General features: G+C 45.9%; 1 pseudogene across 1 annotated transcript in view; it reads left to right on the forward strand.

Annotated features, from left to right (window-relative positions):
* Positions 1 to 6242, forward strand: part of LOC309658690 (protein LRATD2 pseudogene) — a 249426-nt pseudogene extending 243184 nt beyond the window's left edge. Inside the window, exons 4-6 of the transcript XR_014268290.1 lie at positions 12 to 2468; positions 3060 to 5370; positions 5689 to 6242. The product of XR_014268290.1 is annotated as a protein LRATD2 pseudogene (transcript). The remainder of the gene's footprint in view (positions 1 to 11; positions 2469 to 3059; positions 5371 to 5688) is intronic.
* The last annotated feature ends 15245 nt before the right edge of the window (positions 6243 to 21487 follow it).

Genomic DNA, 21487 nt, shown 5'->3' on the forward strand with positions numbered 1-21487 from the left:
TATGAACACAGGTCCTTTTGGAACCAGAAACGGCGTGAACCGTGATGAGCTCTAAGGCCAAGGGCAGGAAGAAATGCGACCAGGCTCTCCAGGAGCCACCCAGGGGCCTCCCTGGGCTCAACAGTACAAACTCGGCTGCCGTGCAGACAGCAGCTCATGCCCACGGCGCCCGAACACCCAGCCCCTGGACAGCGAGAGGCCTGTTGCTGCAGGTGGCCCGGGGCTGGCTGGTGAGGCCCGGCCCCAGGCGTACGCCACCTTCTCTGGGGCCACCTCTCCGGGTCTGCGGTGGGGTTCTCCTGGGAGCCCCCAGTCACCACAGGACCAACGTGGCCTGTCTGCAGCCCAAGAAGGTGGGGACACAAGACTGTCCCCCGTGCCCCCCGCATCACCCGCGAGGCCGAGCAAGCACCAGTGGTGTCTGCGGGGAAGATGAAGGTCTCATGCACAGCCCCCATCTACTGAAGATGCTGAAAGGGAGAAGCACAGGCTGCAGCCACACGCGGTATGGACCAATCGCAAGTGTCCTTGCAGGAACCGATGTCTGAATGTCAAGGCCGTACCCGGCCCACAGTGAGAAGGCCCAGGCCCCATGCAAGGCACAGAGAGGGGATGGGGGGAACATCTGCGAATCTGAGCTCATCGGGCATCACCCCAGCGGGAGAGGGAGCGGGAGAGGGAGAGGGAGAGAGCCAGAAGGAGATACGGAGGGAGAGGGAGAGAGAGGGAGGTACAGAGGTCTCTCCGTTCCCTGGGGGTTGTCTAGTGCAGCCAAGGCTGAAAACCACTGCATTTCGGGAGATGGGTCCTCGTGGAAAAGTTAAATGGTAGCTCATGGCATTATCGACACATATTAAAAAGGCCCCAAATGTTGGGGAGTCAGGGAGGGGAGCTGGTGGCTGCCTCGTAAAGGAGGAGAGATTGGGCATCAGAGGAGGTGCCTGTGCAGCCCGCCGCCGCCGCCCAGGGCCCCGCAGACTTGATCTCCCAGCTGTGGTCCTGGGCTGGAAGGCAGCGGGGAGGTCAGGCCGTCCAAGCATCAACGTTGACTTCAGGGCTGATCTAAAAGGCGCCTGGTGTTTGTTGAAGCAGAAAAAAGAGAAAGCAGTGGGGAGAGGATGGGAGGGGGAGGGAGTCCCCATCAGCCCTTCTCCCTGTCTCCCTCTCTGTCTCCCTCTCTCCCTCCTTCCCTCCCTCTACCTCCCTGCCTGTCACTCTCCCTCTCCATCCATCTCTCCCTCTGCCTCACTCCCTCCCTCTCTCCCTGTCCCTCTTGCCCTGTCCCTCTCTCCCTCCCTCCATCCCTGTCTCTCTTTCCCTGTCCCTCTCTGCCTCCCTCTCTCCCTCCCTCCATCCCTGTCCCTCTCTGCCTCCCTCTCTCCCTCCCTCCATCCCTGTATCTCTTTCCCTGTCCCACTGTCCCTCTCCCTCTTTCCCTCTCCCTCTCTCCCTGTCGCTCTTTCCCTGTCCCTGTTTCCCTGTTCCGCTCTTAGTCTACCTCTTTCCCTCTCCCTCTCTCCCTCCCTCTCTCCCTCTCGTGCTCCCTCTCCCTCTCCCTCCACCTCCTTCCCTAAGGAGGTGGAGGGAGAGGGACGGGGAGAGGGAGAGAGAGGGGGGAGAGGGAGAGAGGGATAGAGGGAGGGAGAGAAAGACAAAGACCGTCTCTGCCTCCCTCCCTCTATCCCTCTCTCCCTCCCTCTCTCCATCTCCCTTGCTCTCTCTCCTCCCTCTCCCTCTCCCTCTCCCTCCAACTCTCCCTCTCCCTCCGTCTCCTCATCTCCCTCACTCCCTCCCAGAGATGGAGAGACGGAGGAAGAGGCAGAGACAAGGGAGAGGGAGAGAGGGAGAGGGAGAGAGGGGGGGAGAGAGGGAGAGAGAGAGAGGTCTCTTCCTCCCTCCCTTTCCCTCTCTCCTCCTTCTCTCCCTCTCTCCCTCTTCCCTCTCCCTCTCCCTCTTTCCCCCCTCGCTCTCGCCCTCTTCATCGTCTCTGCCTCTCCCTCCATCTCTCCCTCTCTGGGAGGGAGTGATGGAGAGCGAGAGACAGAGGGAGAGGGAGAGACAGAGGGAGGGAGAGGGAGAGGGAGGGAGAGAGAGGGAGAGAGGAAGGGAAAGGGAGAGGGAGGGAGAGGGAAAGAGGGCGAGACTTCTCTCCCTCTCCCTCTCCTTCCACCTCCCTCTCTCCCTCTCCCTCCCTTCCTCTTCCTCTCCTAGAGGGAGGGAGGGAGAGGGAGAGACAGAGGAAGAGGAGAGGGAGGGAGCGAAGGAGAGGGGGAGTCGGAGAAGGAGGTAGGGAGAGGGAGAAGGAGAGAGGGTGCCTGCTTCCCTCTCTGTCTCCCTCCCTCCCGCTCCGTGTCCCTCTCTCCTCCCTCTCCCTCTGTCTCTCCCTCTCTGGGAGGGAGAGAGGGAGAGGGAGAGGGAGGGAGAGTGAGAAGGAGGGAAAGTGATGGAGGGAGGGAGAGGGAGAGAGGGTGAGGGAGAGAGGGAGCGAAGGAGGAGAGAGGGAGAGGGAGGAAGGAAGAGACATCTCTCTCTCTCCCTCTCTTCCCCCTCCCTCTCCCTCTCCCTCTCTCCCTCTCCCTTGTCTCTGCCTCTCCCTCCGTCTCGTCTCTCCCTCTCTGGGAGGGAGTGAGGGAGATGGAGAGACGGAGGGAGAGGGAGAGTTAGAGGGAGAGGGAGGAGAGGGGGGAGGGAGAGGGAGAGAGGGAGAGAGAGAGGGATAGAGGGAGGAAGGGAGAGATGTCTTTCCCTCCCTCCCTCTATCCCTCTCTCCCTCTCCCCCCCTTTCTCTCCCTCTCCCCCTCCCTCTCCTGCTCTCTCTCCCTCTCCCTCCACCTCCTTCCCTCTCCAGAGAGGGAAGGAGGTGGAGGGAGAGGGAGAGGGAGGGAGAGGGAAAGATGTAGAGGCACAGCGGAACAAGGAAACAAGGACAGGGAAACAGGCACAGGGAGAGAGGGAGGGAGGGAGGGAGAGGGAGAGAGGAAAGGGAAGAGGGAGAGGAAAGAGGGAGAGGAAAGAGGGAGAGGAAACACGGAGAGGAAAGAGGGAGAGGAAAGAGGCAGACGAAGAGAGGGAGAGGGAAGAGGGAGAGAGCGAGAGGGAAGAGGGAGATAGAGGGAGACAGGGAGGGAGAGAGGGAGAGACAGATGGAGAGAGACAGAGGGAGAGAGAGAGAGGGAGAGGGAAAGAGGTAGAGGGAGAGCGGAACAGGGAAAGAGGGACAGGGAGAGAGGGAGGGAGAGAGGGAGGAGAGGAAGCAGGGAGAAAAGAGAGAAAGAACACAACATCTACATTTCTGTCAAATGACACCGGGGATCCTTACACAACCAGGAGAAAATAGCAGAGGGAGGCTCTTTCTCAGCTGGAACTGGAACTGCAGACGGGGCCAAACACCACCAGGCTGGCCACACATGTCCAGCCGCCGCTCCAGCCCCGTCAGCCGTGAGTCCGATCACCAGGGCTCTGAGTGTCTGCTCCAGGGAGCTGGGGTTCACCTTCTCACCCGGGAGGCCGGGCCAAGACAGCAGGGCCCCGGGCTGGACACATAGGGGGAAAAGCATCCCCACAGGACAACTTACGCGAGCAGATTCAGCTGCCAGATTCTAGAGGCCCGGGACCACCCTGTGGCCCGTGAAACCCAGGAGCCACGAGGGTCTTTCATCGTGATCCCTGTCCGTTGGACTGTCAAGTTTATGTAGGGAATCTTGGAAACAGTGGTAACAAGGCTGAATCGGAACGAGCTTTAGGCTATTATGGACCACTCTGAAGTGTGTGGGTTGCTAAAAACCCTCCCGGCTTCGCTCTTGTTGAACGTGAAGATCCCCGAGATGCAGCCGATGCTGTCCGAGAACTAGATGGGAGGACGCTAGGTGGCTGCCGAGTAAGAGTGCACCTGTCGAATGGGGAAAAGAGAAGTCGAAATCGTGGCCGCCTCCTTCTTGGGGTCGTCGCCCTCGAGATGATTATCGGAGGAGGAGTCCTCCACCTCCCACACATCTCCAAGATGGAGAGCCTTCTCCGTCAGCCAGAGCAGGTCCCTTTCTAGATATAGGAGAAGAGAGAGATCCCTGTCCCAGGAGAGAGATCACAAGCCGTCCCGATCTTTCTCTACGTCTCCTAGCCGATCTAGGCCAAATGAAAGGAAATAGAAGACCACTTTGCAAGAGGAGTGGTGTACAGGCAATAACTTCATTTGGCAAGAGTATGTACAGAAAATTCAAGTTTTGTTTGAGACTTGCGAAGCTTGGTGCACTTTTTAAATGTTTTAGCTGTTCACATTTGTTTGTCTCTTGACCCAGTGACACATAAAGGTGTCAATCTCTCTGGGTTGAAATGGGTCATATGAGGCATGTAATGTGAAGAATTGTTACCTTACAATGTTCCCTTAAGCAAAATTGAATTTGCTTTGAATTTTTGGTCTTGCCTAGACTGATAATAAAACTCTAACTCCTGCCCACCTAAAGTGTGATGTTTACTATTATGGAAACATTGAAAAGACTTTCTGTAGCTGGGATATGGTATGCAGCTGTAGTTAAGCAAGCAGTCTTTAAAAGGTGCTGTGAACACAAGCCAGCAGGTAAAAATGAAAGCCGCACCCTTACCCTAGATTAGAGGTTTAGAAATTCCACTAGTCTTCACACTGGGCAAGAGGTTGTCCAGGGAGTTTAGAATCTAAGAAGTTTCAAGGAAGTTGGTTTACCTTTGAGTTAGCTCATAAGTCCCCTCTGTGATTGCTGTACATGAATACATAGCTCTTTGTAATATTTTTTGGAAATTTGAGATTATCAAGATACCAGTGTCCTGCCAGATTAAGAGTATATTGTAGAGCTGAACTTTGAGTTACTGTGCAATTTTTTTTTCATGCTGTCATTTGTAATATGTTTTGTGAGAATCCTTGGGATTAAAGTTTTGGTTGCAAAAGTAAAAAAGAAAAGAAAAGAATCCGCCTGCCAATGCAGGGGACACAGGTTCAAGCCCTGGTCCGGGAAGATCCCAGGTGCCGCAGATCAACTAAGCCCGTGGGCCACAACTACTGAGCCTGCGCTCTAGATCCTGGGAGCCAGAACTACTGAGCCCCCGTGCCACAACTACAGAAGTCCGCACGCAACGAAGACCCAACGCAGCAAAAAAAAAAAAAAAAAAAAAAAAAAGACGATACTGGCCATGTGATCAAGGGTTAAATCGTTTGTCATAAGTCCCGTTGATGGTGTGTATCCTTGATGTGACCTGAGGAGAATGGCATTTTTATCTCTGTCTGGATCTTCCGCCCCAAACCCCGTAACTCCAGACCAACCATAAGAAAACATCAGAAAACGAACAGACAAACAAATTGAGGGACAAAATACCTGACCAGTCCTCCTCAAAACTTTCAAGGTGGGCTTCCCTGGTGGCGCAGTGGTTGAGAATCTGCCTGCCAATGCAGGGGACACAGGTTCGAGCCCTGGTCTGGGAGGATCCCACATGCCGCGGAGCGACTAGGCCCGTGAGCCACAATTGCTGAGCCTGCGCGTCTGGAGCCTGTGCTCCGCAACAAGAGAGGCCGCGATAGTGAGAGGTCCGCGCACCGCGATGAGGAGCGGCCCCCACTTGCCGCAACTAGGGAAAGCCCTCGCAAAGAAACGAAGACCCAACACAGCCATAAATAAATAAATAAATAAATAAATAAAATTAAAAAAAAAAAAAACTTTCAAGGTAACAAAACCCAGGGACGTCTGAGAAATGTCACAGCCCAGAGGAGACTGGGACAGAAAAAGGATGTTAGGGGAAAACTAGGGAAATTCTAATCAAGTGTGGACTTTAGTTAATAACAATGTATCCATCTTGGTTCCTTAGTTGGATAAACATGTCGTACTAACGTACTAACGTGTTGGAAATAGGGATACTGGGTCAGGGTCCACGGCACTCTGTACACTCTGTACAGATCTTTGCAACTTTTTTGTAACTCTAAGCTATTCTAAAATTAAGCGAGTACTGAACAGAGATAAGAATGTTATTTCCCTGATTTGAACATGCCTGAGTTTCTTCTCATGGTCACATTTTTGCTATCTGGATGTGTCTTGGAATCAGTAGCAAAGGAGACTTGCCAGCCCCTGGGAAGATGTGGGTGGTTTGCAGGTGGCTTGCTCTGGAGCTGAAGACCACGGTGGGAAGTCTGCAGCCTCGGGCTGCACTTAGAACCATGGGAGGGGATGGGCCAGCTCAGTTCGGGATGGAACCTATAAATAAAACTTTTTTCTTTTCCATTATGGCTTATCACAGGATATTGAATATAGTTCCCTGTGCTAGACAGTAGGACGTTGTAATTTATCCATCCTATATTTAATAGTTTGCATCTGCTAACCCCAAACTCCCAATCCAACCCTCCCTCACTGTTTCTCCCCCTTGGCAACCACAAGTCTGTTCTCTATGTCTGTGAGTCTGTTTTTGTTTCATAGACGAGTTCATTTGTGTCGTATTTTAGATTTCACATATAAGTGAGATCATATGATATTTGTCTTTCTCTTCTGACTTACTTCACTTAGTATGATAATCTCTAGGTCCATCCACGTTGCTGCAAATAGCATTATTTCATTCTTTTTATGGCTGAATAATATTCCACTGTATATATGTACCACATCTTCTTTATCCATTCATCCATCAGTGGACATTTAGGCAACTTCCATGTCTTGGCTATTGTAAATAGTGCTGCAATGAACATTGGGGTGCATGTATCTTTTCTTTCTTTCTTTCTTCTTTCTTTCTTTCTTCCTTTCTTTCTTTCTCTCTCTTTCTCTCTTTCTTTCTTTGTCTCTCTCTGTTTCTCTGTTTCTCTCTTTCTTTTTTCTTTCTTTCTTCTTTTATTGTCACATGGCATGTGAGATCTTAGTTCCCTGACCAGAGATGGAACCCATGCCCCCGGCACTGGAAGCACAGAGTCTTAACCACTGGACCACCAGGGAAATTCCAGGGGTGTATGTATAGTTTTGAATTAGAGTTTTCTCCGGATCTATGCCCAGGAGTGGAACTGCGGGACCCTATGGCAGCTGTATCTGTTCCTGCACGTCTCACATCAACCACCTGCACTCCAATCCTTGCTCTCAACGTCATCTTCGGGGAACCCAACCTGCGACAGGGACCTTGACAAGAAGAAATGGCTCAGGGAAAAGCTACCTGCACAGGGAGGAGATAGAGGCCATCGCCCCTGGGGTGCGGCGGGGAGAGTGGGCACAGAGATTTGTCATTTCACCCCCGATACTCATCTCAGCCCTCCTGGCTGCCCCACTCTAGGTCACCTCGGGATACAGAGGTGACCCGGTTAGAGTCCCTGCCTGTGCAGGAAGCTGGGTGGGGGCACCAGCGGGTCTGAATCATATTAGTGCAGGGCCTCCCCCGCGGCACTGGGGTTATTCGGGGCGGGTCACCCTCTGCTGAGGGCCCCTCCTGGGCACTGTGTGGGGTTTAGCAGCATCCCTGGCCGCACCCATTTGATTCCAGGGGCCCCTCCCCCCCAGTTGTGACAACCACAGATTTTCCCCACACATCACGGAAGAACTGGGTGAGGCGGGAGCAGGATGGCCCTGGGCGAGGACAGTTGTGTTGAAGCAACCAGCCTGGCCCAGGGCAAGGTCTGCCCCAATCCCGTCAGCGCCTGCATTTAGAACTGCCCCTTTCCTCTCCCACCTCCCCTGCCCTGCAGTGGTCTCCGAGACCCCTCTCTCATCCCCATGTAATAAATCACACCTTCTCAGTTTACTGTTTGCTGCCCTCGCTAGAACGTGAGCTCTTTGAGGACAGGGATGCGGTTATGTCCCCAGCACCTAGAAGAGTGTCTGCTGTGTAGTAGATGCTTCCTAAATACTTGCTGAATAAAGGAGCTGAATAAAGGGATGAGTGGATGAATGAATGAAGGTTACAATGGAAGGAGGGGGGAGATGCCCTTTCTAGCTCTCGGGGGTTGGGAGATCAAGTGAGAGATCCGTCCTAAATAGGCTGACCAGCCTTCTGGGGTTCCCCGCGACTGAGGGTTTCCCCACAGTTCCAGCGCTCAAACCTGAGCGGTCCTGGGCAAACTGGGGGCGGGTGTTGGTCACCCTATCTAAACACAGTAACAATTCCAGCTGCAGTAGCAATGGCCAATGACCTCTACGGTCTTATTGACCATGCACAGTTCTTTACCTGGCGGGGAAGGGTGGGCCGGGATTGGAATTCTGGTGATCCAGGGCGGGTGAGGGCACACCCCGGGCTTGTGTAGGGGAGTCCAGGAAGGTTCTGGAGGAAGTGACAGTGACACAGGAGGGAGGGAGGAGTCGAAGGAAGAACGTCCCACATGACAACGTGTGCCAATGGCCCTGGGCCCAAGGTCACACCTGACCAGGGCTTGCTTTTTTTTTTCTAATTTACTTTTTCCCACATGGATATGCAATTGTCCTAATGCCATTTATTGAAAACTCCTTAATTTCCCCACTTTCTGTCATATCAAGTTCTCATGTATCTGTTTCCGGACCTTTATTCTATACCATGGAGCTATACGTCCCATCCTTGCACCACTAGGGCTGTTTCATCACTATAACTTTATTTTTTATTCATTTATTTTTTTTGGCCGTGCCGTGCGGCATGTGGGATCTTATTTCCCTGACCAGGGATCGAACCCGCGCCCCTAGCAGTGGAAGCTCGGAGTCTTAATCACTGGACCTCCAGGGAAGTCCCCAGGGCTTGCTTTGACATCCATCGAATGGTGGCAGGTGGGCGCGGGGAGCAGCTTTCTGTGAGCCATCCTGTGTAGAAATGCAGGGTGGAGGGAAGGACAGATGGAGCGGGAGGGGAAGAAGCGGAGGAGGGAGGGAGGGAGGGAGGGAGGGCAGGCGAGAGACAGAGAGTTTCCGGAGACAATAGCTCTGGCCGTGTCCTAGGGCATGAAAGCTGAAAATAGCTCCTAGTGCCGGGAGCCTTGGAGCCGGAGCCTGGGAGCCAGGGTGACTGGCTCTCCTCCCTGGTGTGTGTGTGTGTTGGGGGGTGGTGGCTCTGGGCTTCTCAGGCTGGGAATGGGGTGCACAGAGCAGCGACGGAGCAGGGACCCTTCTCTCTGGGACCTCGTGGGCCATCCTCAGCTCACAAAGCTGAGCCACTCCTGGCCCTACGAGTGAGGGGCTTCTCCTCCCTGTCCCCTGGATCACACCCCCTCATACACAACTTCCCCGTGTGTGTTCCCAGCAACCAAGAGAATCTGTTTTTAAAAGGTTTGGGGGAGGGGGGTAAACATACAAACAAGAGCAGAATGGATACTTTTTCAGAATGTGAATGGCTCTGTGTAAGCCCACCCCCAGGGTAACCACAGTCCTGACCTCTAACACCCTTGACGAGTCAGCCGTGGTCTGGGCTTGCGGACCCACGGAAGCTTCCTCATCCCCTCCTTCAGATCCCGTCGCTCCCTCGGCGTCTTTGTGAGAAGCACCCGGGGAAGTGGGACTGCTAGGCTGTACTGCTGCTAGAACTCCACCTGGGCTCCACCAGGCTCCAGCCCCCCGCCCTGTGCACCTCTCCGACCCTGAGGCACCTCAACTGGTAGGAGCCGCATCACCTTCCCTCCCGGGACTTGTGACACTTAAGGCAGACACCGAAAGGACAAGCCTTTGGCTCCCTGGCTGGCGAAGAGCAGCTACTCAATTGTCATAAGTGTCCGTATCAGTGAGGGTTCTCCAGACAAACAGAATCCATAGGGTGTGTGTGTGTATATACACACACACGTACATATGTACACGCATACAAAAATAGACAGCTGTGTATATATGCCGTATGCATACACACATATAGTATATACAATACACACATACATATATACACACATATAAAATGCATAGTTTGTATATATACAGTATGTATACACACATATACACATAATAGATACAATACACACAGACATATACACTATACATACACACATATAAAATGCATAGTTTGTATATATACAGTATGTACATATACGTATAACACATGCAATATACACACCTAGGTACATATATATCATACATATATACACACATACAAAGATATTTAGGTGTGTATATAGACAGTATACATACATACACATATAATATATGCAATACATACACGTATATACATATGGACACACATATACACCTACATATAAAAGCACATAGCATAAAAATATATATGTACTGGATATATAAATTCATCGTATATATACATACATATATCATATATATATAAGATATAGACACATACATATATACAATGTATACACACACATACACACCTATATGTAAATATGCGCATGTACATACACATATAAATACATACGCAAGTGTGTATATAATAGTATATACAGATATACATATAATACCTAGAAACATATACACATACAGGTATACAACATATATACACACCTATATATAAATATACACTGTATACATACATACATACAGTGTACATATACTGTATATATACACACACCCATATATTAATATATGGGTGTGTGTATATATACAGCATGTTCACATTTATAATATGTATTCTATATATATACACAGACATTCATGTATACAATATATACACACAAATATATAGGCTTGTATGTATACTGTATATAGTACTTACACATATACTACAAACGCACGCACATATAAACATATGTGTATACATATATATAATATGTATACACACATATACAAATTAATAGGCTTGTATACATTCAGTATTTTTACATATATAGTTTTGTTTTAAGGAGTTGACTCATGTGACCGTGAGGCAGGCAAGTCAGGGCAGGACTCTGGGCTGGAGACACAGGCAAGAGCTGATGTCCCAAGGCCATTGGAGGAACAGTTCCCTCTTTCTACGGAACCTCATTTTTCTCTCCAGTCCTTCAACTGATGGACGAGGCCCACCCACGCCGCGGCATTGACAATCTCCTTTACTCAAAGTGGACCAATTTCAGTGTTCATCTCTTCTGAAAAATACCTTCCTGGCCACATCTGGAATAATGTTTGTGGCTGCCGGGGCCCCACGCAGTGCGCACATGAGATTAACCATCCCCGTGGCGATGATGACACTTTATTTTCTCCCTTGACCATTGTCACTACTATTCCAATTAAAATGGCAGCGCCATGAGGGCAGGGCATTTCCTTTTTTGCCAGTACTGAGCATCCAGGGTCTGGTGCCTAGCATAGGCTAAATACACGGCATTTTTTTGAACAGAAGCCAGGATTCCGGCTGTCATACTTAATGAGGAATTATAGTCTTATTATTGGTGGTGGGGGGGGGGGGTGCCACGGTACGTCAAGGGCGGGAGTCGAACCCTCCACCCAGGGCCCCAAGGGGTCTCCCCGGGTCCCCACTTCGGGCCGGTGGGAGTGGCCGGGGGCAGCCGAAGACGTGCGTGCGTGCGTGGGAGGGGGCGTGTCCACGGGGCGGGCGGCGCTCGCCACGAGTGAGTGGTTCAGCTCGGCCCCGGCTCGTTGTGCTCGCCTCACACCGGCCGGAGTTGGCAGCAGCGCTGGAGGCCCCGGGCCGGTGACCACAAAGAGGGAGCCGGGGGCCGGACGGGAGCGCGGCGGCGGCGGCGGCGGCGGCGGCGGCGGCGGCGGCGGCGCCGGCTGAGGCCCAGGCCAGGCCCCCTCCCCTCAGCCTCCCGCCGGCCCGCCCGCCTGTCCCGCCCCCGCCGGCGGCGCCCCGCCCCTCCCCTAACCGCCAGACTAGCCTGGTGCGGGGGCCGCGCGCGAAGACATGGGGGAGAAGCTGAGGCTGGAGTCGCCCGTGGGGGCCGAGCCCGCCGTCTACCCGTGGCCGCTGCCGGTCTACGTGAGTGCCGCCCGTCCCCTCTTCCCGGACCCCCGCCCCTCTTCCCCCACGGCGTGCGCTGAGCCCACCGAGAAACGGAGCGACTCGAGTCGCCAGACCCTCTTTGGAGGCCCCCTTCCCGCCCCGCCGTGGTTCTCCGCGGCCGTTCCAGCCCCCGCGCGCAGAGTGGGCAGAGGGGAGCCGGGGCCGGCCGGGGGCGCAGACTCGGCCGCGGGGACCCCGTGCTTCCGAGGGGCGCCCGAGCCGGGCTGCCGTTGGCTCTGTAGGGCTGGGGACCCCGGTCCCCCCGGGCCTGGACTGCCGGCGGGCTTGCCCTTCCGTACTTCATGATCTGACACGTCGGGTTTCTTTTTCCTGACCGGCTTTACCAGACTTTACCTGACCAGCTTTACCAGCGTCCCCTGATAATGTGTTAGATATTCAAGTTTTAGGGCCCGGTCCCAGCCCTATGGAATCAGCAACTCTGGTGGGGCTCAGTGATCTCTGTTATAACAGGCCCTCCAGATGATTTTTATTCACCTTAAAGTTTGAAAATATCTGCATTGTCAGCTGACCAAAGCGTCCACCAGCAGGTGAAGGGGAGTGGCGCCTGCAAAAGATAGGGACTGGCCAAGGCAAGTACAGGAGCGTTTGCCGTGGTAGTAATGGAGAATGCCTTTTCTCCACTGGTTGGCACAGACTAATATCTGGGAGCAGTGGCAGGGTTATTTAGGATGCTTTACATTTCAGTGTAGAGTGACCGCTGTCCTGGTTTGCCAGGGACTTCCCCTGTGTGAGCACTTAAAATCTCATCCTGGCAAACCCCTTAGCCCTGGGTTTGAAAAGCTTAGGGAATAACCTGAAATTTAGGGGAAACAAGATGTAGGTTTTGGGCAAGTCACAAGTGCTAATTAAAGCTAAGCAAGTATGGACAACATCTAGCCTTCTTTACCCCTTTGCGGGGAGGTAAATCTGATTGGGTGAAAGGACTTATTGTTAAGAGATCTTTGTAGAAACATCCCCTTCTGCTTAGTCCGCTGGTTCTCAGTTCTGGCTAGACATTGGCATCGTCTGAGGAGATTTAAAATGATTTTATTGGTCTAGGATGACCAACCGTCGGTGTGAGGGTTTTTGAAAAGTGCTTCAGATGATTCTAATGTGCAGCCAGATTTAGGTGCCACTGCTTAAGCGTTTGAACCGCTGCTACATATTTTCACCTCATCTTCCTATGAGAATATCCAACTGTAGTTGAGGTTTGTTATTTTTCTTTTTCTTTTTTTAACTGTCTTATTATAAGATTTACTGTCTTAAATAAGATTGAATGTACAGAAGATCCTGCTAGTCCATCTGGTGTAGCTGGATACCCAGAATAATATCGTTAAGATATGTACCACTTAAGTATTGTGACTGGCCTTTTTAAAATTAACATATGCATTAAATTAGTGTTGATAGTATAGATGTCTTTCGAAGTTGTCATGTTGGGGAGCGATACCTCTAATCTGCTGCCATTGCTAAATATCTGGACACCTCTTATTAGGAATTGCTTTTAAAAATCTTTAGGGATTAAAACCAAGATTGCTGTATTATTTGTACTGGGACCACAAAAACCTCACAAAGTTCCCCCGCTGTACCTTCTACTCCCATCTCTAACCCTTGGCAACTTCTAATCTGTTCTCCATCTCCACAGTTTTGTTATTTTAAGAATAATATGTAAACATAATCATGAATTACTTCATCTTCGGAGACTGGCTTTTTAAAATTTTTCCCTCGGCATCATTCCCTTGAAGTTCATTTCAATTTTTGCATATATTAATAATTTGTTCCTTGTTGTTGCTCGGTAGTATTCTATCATAAGATTTTATCACAATTTGTTTCAACATTCACCCATTGAAAGACATTTGGGTAGTTGCCAGTTTTTGGCTATTATAAATAAAACTGCTATGAACATTTATGTGTAAGTTTCTGTGGGAACTTCATTAAGTTTTTGTTTCTTTTGGATAAATGCTCAAGAGGACAATTACTGCATTGTAGGGTGAATCTACTTTTAGGATTAAAAGAGACTGTCAAGCTGTTTCTCAGAGTGGCTAAACCATTTTATATTCCCACCAGTGATGTGATATAATTTTTCTACGTACTCGCCAGCATTTGATGTTGTCACTATACTTTAATTTTAGTTATTCTCTGATATGTCATTATGGTCTTAATTTGCATTTCCCTAATGGCTAACGACGTTGAACATCTTTTCATGTGCTTCTTTGCCATGTGTATATTCTCTTCCATGAAATGTCTGTTCCTGTCTTCTGCCTATTTTCTAGTTGGATTTTTGTAAGTTGTTTGGAGAGTTCTTTGTATATTATAGATACAAGTCATTTGTCTCATATGGGATTTTCAAATATGTTTTCCCACTGTGTAATTTGAGTTTTCATCCACTTAAAAGGATCTTCTATGAAGCATTTTTAACTCATTTTGATGAGATCCAGTTTATCAGTTTTTGCTTTTATTGATCATACTTTCGGTGTCAAGTCTAAGAATTATTCACCTAGTTCTAGATGCCAAAGATTTTCTCCTATTTTTTTTTTGTAAAAATGTCCTGCTTTTACATTTAAGATTATGATCCACTTTGATTTAATTTTTGTGTAAGGTGTGTAAGGTTTAGGTTAAGGTTCATTTTTTATTTGTTTGTTTTTGTCGAGGGATGTCCAACTGTTTCAGTACCATTTTTTGAAAAGTCTATTCTTCCTTGATAGCTTTTGCACTGCTGTCAAAAACAAGTTAAGTGTATTTATGTCAGTCTCTTTCTGGGTTCTCTGTTCCATTCCATTGATCTATGTATCTAGCCTCCATCATTACTGCAAAATCTTGAAATTGGGTAGATTAATTCCTCCCATTTTAATCTTCCTTTACAAATTGTTTTAGCTATTCTTCAGCCTCTTCTTACCATATAAGTCTTAGAATAAGCCTGTCTATAGCCACAAAAACCTTGAGGGCATTTTAAGAGTAATTGTGTTAAGCCTCTTAACTTGGGGAGAATTGACATCTTTATTATGTTGTGTTTTCTAATCCATGAACAAGGTATGTCTCCCTATTTGTTTGGGACTTTAAAAATTTTCTTCATCAGCATTTTGTCATTTTCAGTGTAGAGGTCCTGTAAATGTCTTATTGGGCTTATATTTAAGTATTTATTTAGGTCAGTTGTAAATGGCATCACATATTTTTATTTAAGCTTCTACACATTTGTTATTAATACATAATTTGATAAAATTGTGTTGATCTTGTACTCTAAAACATTTACAAACTAATATTATTTCTCAAGCTTTTTGTGGATTCCTTGGTATTTTCTCCATTTAGATTGTCATCTCATCTTCAGATGTAGATAGTTTTACTTTTCCTTATTCAATATAATAGGATATATTACTATTCAACATTCAGTAGGATATATTCCTTTCTATTCAACATAGTAGGAATAGTCCTTTTATCTTTTAAATAAACTTTTTAAAAACTTAACTTTTGAATTTATGTATTTCTTTATTTTTGCTTTATTTTCTTACTAGAACCTCCAGTAATATATTTAATAAAAGTGGTGAGGGCAGATATCGGTGCCTTGTTTCTGATCTTACAGAGAAAGCATTCAGTCTTTCACAGTTAAATATAATGTCGGTATAGGTTGTAGATCATCTTTATGAGTTTCAGTATGTTCCTTTTCTATTCCTAGTTTGCTTGGAGTTTTCTTTCTTCTTTTTTAAAAATCATGAATGGGGTTGGATTTTGTCAAATGCTTTCTCTGCATTAATGGATAGGATTACATGACTTTTCCCCCTTAATCTATTGGATATGGTGGATTACATTATTTGATTTTCAAATATTTAACCAACTTTGCATAACTGGAATAAATACCATTTGGTTATGGTATATTATTCTTTTTATATATTTCTGGATTTAATTTGCTAATATTTGGCTGAGGATTTTTACAGGCAATTTCATAAAAAATATTGGTCTGTAGTTTTCTTCTTTCTATACTATCCCTGTCTGGTTTTGGTATCAAGGTAATACTGGCTTCATAAAATTAATTAGGAACTGTTCCCTCTACTTCTATTTCTTATCAAGTCATGTAAAATTGGTGTTAATTCTTTAAGTCTTGGGTAAAAGTGAAACATCTAAGCCTGAATATTTCTTCTGGGCGTTTTTAAATGAAAAATCAGTGTTTCTAATGGTTACAGGAAAATTGAGATTATCTATTTCATCTTGGCTGAGTTTCGGTAGTTTTGGGTGTAGAAGCATGGGTCCATTTCATCTACATTTTTGAATTTATAGTGTAGACTTGTTCATAATAACTTGTCCCTTATTAACCTGCAGGATATGTCATGGTATCCCCAGTTGCATTTCTGATATCTGTGATTTGTGCCATCTCTCTTTTTATCTTGATCAGTCTTGCTACATCTTTATTGATAAGATTGTTTATTTCAAAGAACCAGCCTTTTGTTTCATTGATTTTCCCCCCCTATTTTCCTGTTTTCAGTTTCATGGATTTTTGTTTCATCTTTATTATTTCCTTCTTTCTGCTTGTTTAGTGTTTTTTCCTCTTCCGTTTTTACTATTTTAATATAGAAAATTAGATTATTGCTTTGTAATATTTACTTTCCCAATTTAGTGCTATAAACTTCCCTTTCAGCATTGCTTTCACTTCATTCCACAAACTTTGGTCTGTTATGCCTCCATTTTCTTTTATTCTATGCATTTAAAATTTTTTCCTTGACTTTTTACCCATGAGTTATTTGGAATTGTGATGTTTAGTTTTCATGTGATTGAAGATTTTCCTGTTGTCTTTCTGTTATTGACTTCTAGTCTGATTCCATTATGGCTAGAGAACAGACTCTCTATGATTTTAATTCTTTTAAATCTGCTAATGTTTTTTTATCACCCAGTATATGGTATATGAGTGAATGTTCCATGGACACTTGAATATGTATTCTGCTTTTATTGAGTGTGTTCTTTAAATGTCAGTTATATCCTGTTGATTGATGATGTTTTCAGTTCTTCCATATCCTTGCTGATTTTTCTCTCTGGTAGTTCTATAAATTGCTGTGTTGAAGTCTCAAATAATAATTGTAGATTTAAAATTTTCTCTTCTCCTTTTACCTTTTTCGGTGTTTGCTTCATGTGTTTTGAAGTTCTTTTGTTTGGTGCACACACATTTAGTATCACTAGGTCATCTAGGTGGATTATTCCTGTTATCTTTATGTAATGACCCTCTTTGCCCCTAATAATTTCCTTTGCTCTGAAATCTACTTTATCTGATATTAATATAACCATTCCTGCTTTTTCGGATTAATGTTCATATGATATATCTTTTTCATCCTTTTACTTTGAACTACCTATATCATGATGTTTAAAGTAAGCTTCTTATAGACAGTATATAGTTGGATCATGCTTGTGATTTTTTTCATCTACTCTTCCAATCTCTGTCTTTGACTTGGTTACTTAGATCATTTGCAGTTAATGTAATTATTGCTATGTTAAAGATTAGGTCTACCATTTTATTTTTTGTTTTGTCTTTTACCTTAGTTTCTGAATCCTATGTTTCTCTTATTTTGCCTTCTTGTGGGTTACTTAAACATTTTTTAATAAGTCCATTTTAATCTAATTTACTTATAATCATTTGTGTATACTGTTTGTATAGTTTTCTTAGTGGTTGCTTTTGGCGTTACAGTATACATATGTAACTTATCATAGCCTACTGGAATCAGTGTTTTATTACTTCAAGTGAAGTTTCAAAATTTTACTTCCATTTAGGTCTCTTAATAGTCCCCAGTTTTAAAGTATGATTTTCTGTAGTATTTCCTTTATATACATTGAGAACCACATCAGATGGTGTCATAATTTTTGCTTTGACCATCATATAGGATTTAAGAAACTCATGAAGCTAATGATAGTCTCTTATATTTACCCCATTTGTTTTCACCCATTCCATTGTTCCCCTTTTCTTTCTGAAGTTCCCAGTCTTCTGTTATTGTTTTTTTATGTTTTCATAACAGTAGGTGATATCTGGGCTTTCCAGTGCCATTGGATATGAGTTTCAGGAAACACTGAGCCTGGCTCACTTAATGCTGCTGAGTTGGAGGGTTTGTATATGTTGGGCCTGTTGGCACAGCAGATGCTAGCAGATTAGACTAATGTTGATGGAACTAGTGCCCCAGGAGGATGCATTCCCATTCAGGCTATGCTGCTGCTACAGTTGATCAAATCCCCCTCTACCCCAAGTGTGGGGCAGTGACCTGCTGCTGTCACTGCTTCTTTATTAGGCTGCTTTTGCCTCAGGTGTGTGGTGGGATCCCTTGGAAGCTGCTGCTGCTGTCAATCACAAGGTTAAATTCATTTTAGAAATACTTAACTATAAATATGTAGCCTGGCTCTTGTAGGACCTCTGTATTTGTTTTTTATTGCTTTCATACGAATTACCACAAATTGAGTGACTCAAAACAACGTAAATTTATTACCTTACAAGTCTGACATTAGTCTCAATTGAGTCAAGTAAAAGTGTTGGCAGGATCGACAGATGAATGGATAAAGATGTGGCACATATATACAATGGGATATTAGTCAGCCGGAAATGAAATTGAGTTATTTGTAGTGAGCTGGATTGACCTAGAGACTGTCATACAGAGTGAAGTAAGTCAGAAAGAGAAAAACAAATACCGTATGCTAACACATATCTATGGAATCTAAAAAAAAAAAGAAAAAATGGTTATGAAGAACCTAGGGGCAGGACAGGAATAAAGACTCAGCCATAAAGAATGGACTTGAGGACACAGGGAGGGGGAAGGGTAATCTGGGATGAAGTGAGAGAGTGGCTTGGACATATATACACTACCAAATGTAAAATAGCTAGCTAGTGGGAAGCAGCCACAAAGCACAGGGAGATCAGCTCTGTGCTTTGTGTCCACCTAGAGGGGTGGGTTAGGGAAGGGAGGGTGGTAGGGAGACGCAAGAGGGAGGAGATATGGGGATATATGAATATGTATAGCTGATTCACTTTGTTATGAAGCAGAAAGTAACACACCATTGTAAAGCAATTATACTCCAATAAAGATGGTTAAAAAAAAAAAAAGTGTTGGCAGAGCTACATTCTTTTCTGGAGGCTCTTAGGGGTGTTTCTGTTCCCTGGACTTTATCAGCTTCCAGCGGTCACTTGTAGTCCTTGACTCAGAGTCCCCTTTCTCCACCTACAAAACCCAAAATGTTGCATCTCTCTGATTCTGCTTCTATTAGGACATCTCTCTCTTTCTCTTTCTACAGTTGGGAATGATTTTCTGCTTTTACGGACTCATGCAATTAGATTTGTTCCATGAGGTAATCCAGGATAATCTTTCTATCTCAAGGTCTATAACTTCAGTCATATCTGCAAAGTCCTCTTTACCATGTAACGTAACATATTAATAGGTTCCAGGGATTAGGGTGAGGGCATTTTTAGGAGCCATTATGCTGCCTACCACACCCTTAACAAGTGACCTTGAGAAAGTTACTGAGATTTTTAAAGCCTTACTTTCCTCAAACATAAAATGGAAAGAAAGATATCTAGTTAATATCATGAAAGTGAAACAGTATATATGAAATCAACTAATTCAAAAAGTAAGATTTCTTCTTTTTCTTTATGATTTACGTGATTCTCAGAGTTCAGGTACTTGAAGAGTTACTTTTTTTAAAACAGAGCTAAGGAATTTCAGGGTTCAGGTGCTGTAAGATTGTCTGAATTATCTGAGTAACAATTAGCTAAGCACAGGTGTAAAGCATTTGATTTACTCCCTGGTGTTCTTTATCTTCTCATCCCACTAAATCCATATCCCTTGTCTAGCTCCAGCCAGTAGAGTCAGAGCTTGTTTTACTGTTTAACTAAAGTTCAATTTAAATTCTCTCTACATCTCCAGATTCTCAGCCCTGGTTGCATATTACAATCACCTGGGAAGATTTCAAAAAGTACTGATGCCGAATTTCTACCTATCATGGATATTTGAGGAGGGACCTGGCATGAAGTGCTCTAGCTTATGGTTTGTGGAGCCAAATCATAGTCTACACTGAGCCAAATCACTTGCGGTATCACCTCTAAAAAGGAGTTTATCTGTGGTGACTAATGCTCTTCCTTTGTCAGTATGCTTGATTTGTCCCTCTTTGGAGGAAAAAAAAAGGGGGGGGGAACCCCAGCAGTTTGGCTCCCTGAATTACAACCTGATGCTGTGGAATTAGTGTTGGCTCAGAGCGCACATCTTCGGATACCCATTCTCTCTCCTGCTCCCTTGCGTGAACTTATATCCTTGGGCAGTTTTTCATCCACCACCCTCTTTTGCTTCTAATCTTAGCAAGTAAAGTCTCCCCTGAATGAAACAGCATTTCATGAGACTTGCTGGGAGCATAGGTCTGTTCCAGACCTATCATATGTTAGCTAAAGCAGATATAAGTGATGTGTTTTTGGCATTCATCCTTATGGGTTGGAGAGAGAAGACAGCATTTTATCCTTTTAGGTGTCATCTGACTGGGCAAATGGGCTCTTTCCCTCTGCTGCCTACCATGTCAAAAACTGAGGGTGTTACCTCTAGAAGGTATCTTCTAGGTATCAAAATAGTTCAGATAAGTCAGATTTCTCAGTAAAAGATGGCAAAACTATGGCTTAGGTGGTTAATTTTACATGTCAATTTGTCTGGGCCACCATGCCCAGTTATTTGGTGAAATATTTTTCTGGATATTTCTGTGATGGTGTTTTTGTGTTTTTTAAAATTTTGATTTTTATTTATTAATTTATGCTTTTGGCTGCGTTGGGTCTTTGTTGCTGCACGTGGGCTTTCTCTATTTGCAGCAAGTGAGGGCTACTCTTTGTTGCGGTGTGCGGGCTTCTCATTGCGGTGTCTTCTCTTGTTGCGGAGCATGGGCTCTAGGTGCACGGTCTCAGTAGCTGTGGTGCACGGGCTTAGTTGCTCCACGGCATGTTGGATCTTCCCAGACCAGGGCTCGAACCCATGTCCCCTGTATTAGCAGGCAGACTCTCAACCACTGCGCTACCAGGGAAGCCCAGGTTACTTTTGAACTGCAATCCCCACACTTGTAAAATGACATTAAAAACCACTCTTTCTGTGGGTTCTTAGAATTAATTAAGCAGGTTATGTGTGTAAAGTATCCTGGCACTTGAATGAGTTGTCAGAACCAAGGGCTGCTGGAGACGATGCTTATTATGCCCTAGGTCATCTCCCCTTCTACTGGGCGGCAAGTAAACACAGACACAGTAGTCAGTGCTCTGGAAGAAGTGAGTTCTGGTGCTGCAGAGCACAGAATCTTTTTTTTTCTTAATTTAAATTTTATTTTATATTAGAGTATACTTGATTTACAATATTGTGTTAGTTTTAGGTGTACAGCACAGTTATTCAGTTATACATATATCCATTCTTTTTCAGATTCTTTTCCCGTGCAGGTTATTGCAGGATATGGAGTAGAGTTCCCTGTGCTATGCATTAGGTCCTTGTTGATTACCTATTTTATATACAGTCGTGTGTATATGTTAATCCCAAACTCCTAATTTATCCCTCCCCCCCCTTCCCCTTTGCAGAGCACAGAATCTTGGAAGGGAGAGTTCAGGCTTCTTGGAGGAGGTGCCATCCTTTCTAAGGATATATAGAAGCTCCTGGGGTGGCAGGAGGGAGCAGTGTGTGTCAAAGTTTGAGAAATATAAGAAAAT

The sequence above is a fragment of the Balaenoptera physalus genome, assembly GCF_965194825.1.
Source record: "Balaenoptera physalus genome assembly, chromosome: 3".
Classification (NCBI taxonomy): Eukaryota; Metazoa; Chordata; class Mammalia; order Artiodactyla; family Balaenopteridae; genus Balaenoptera; species Balaenoptera physalus.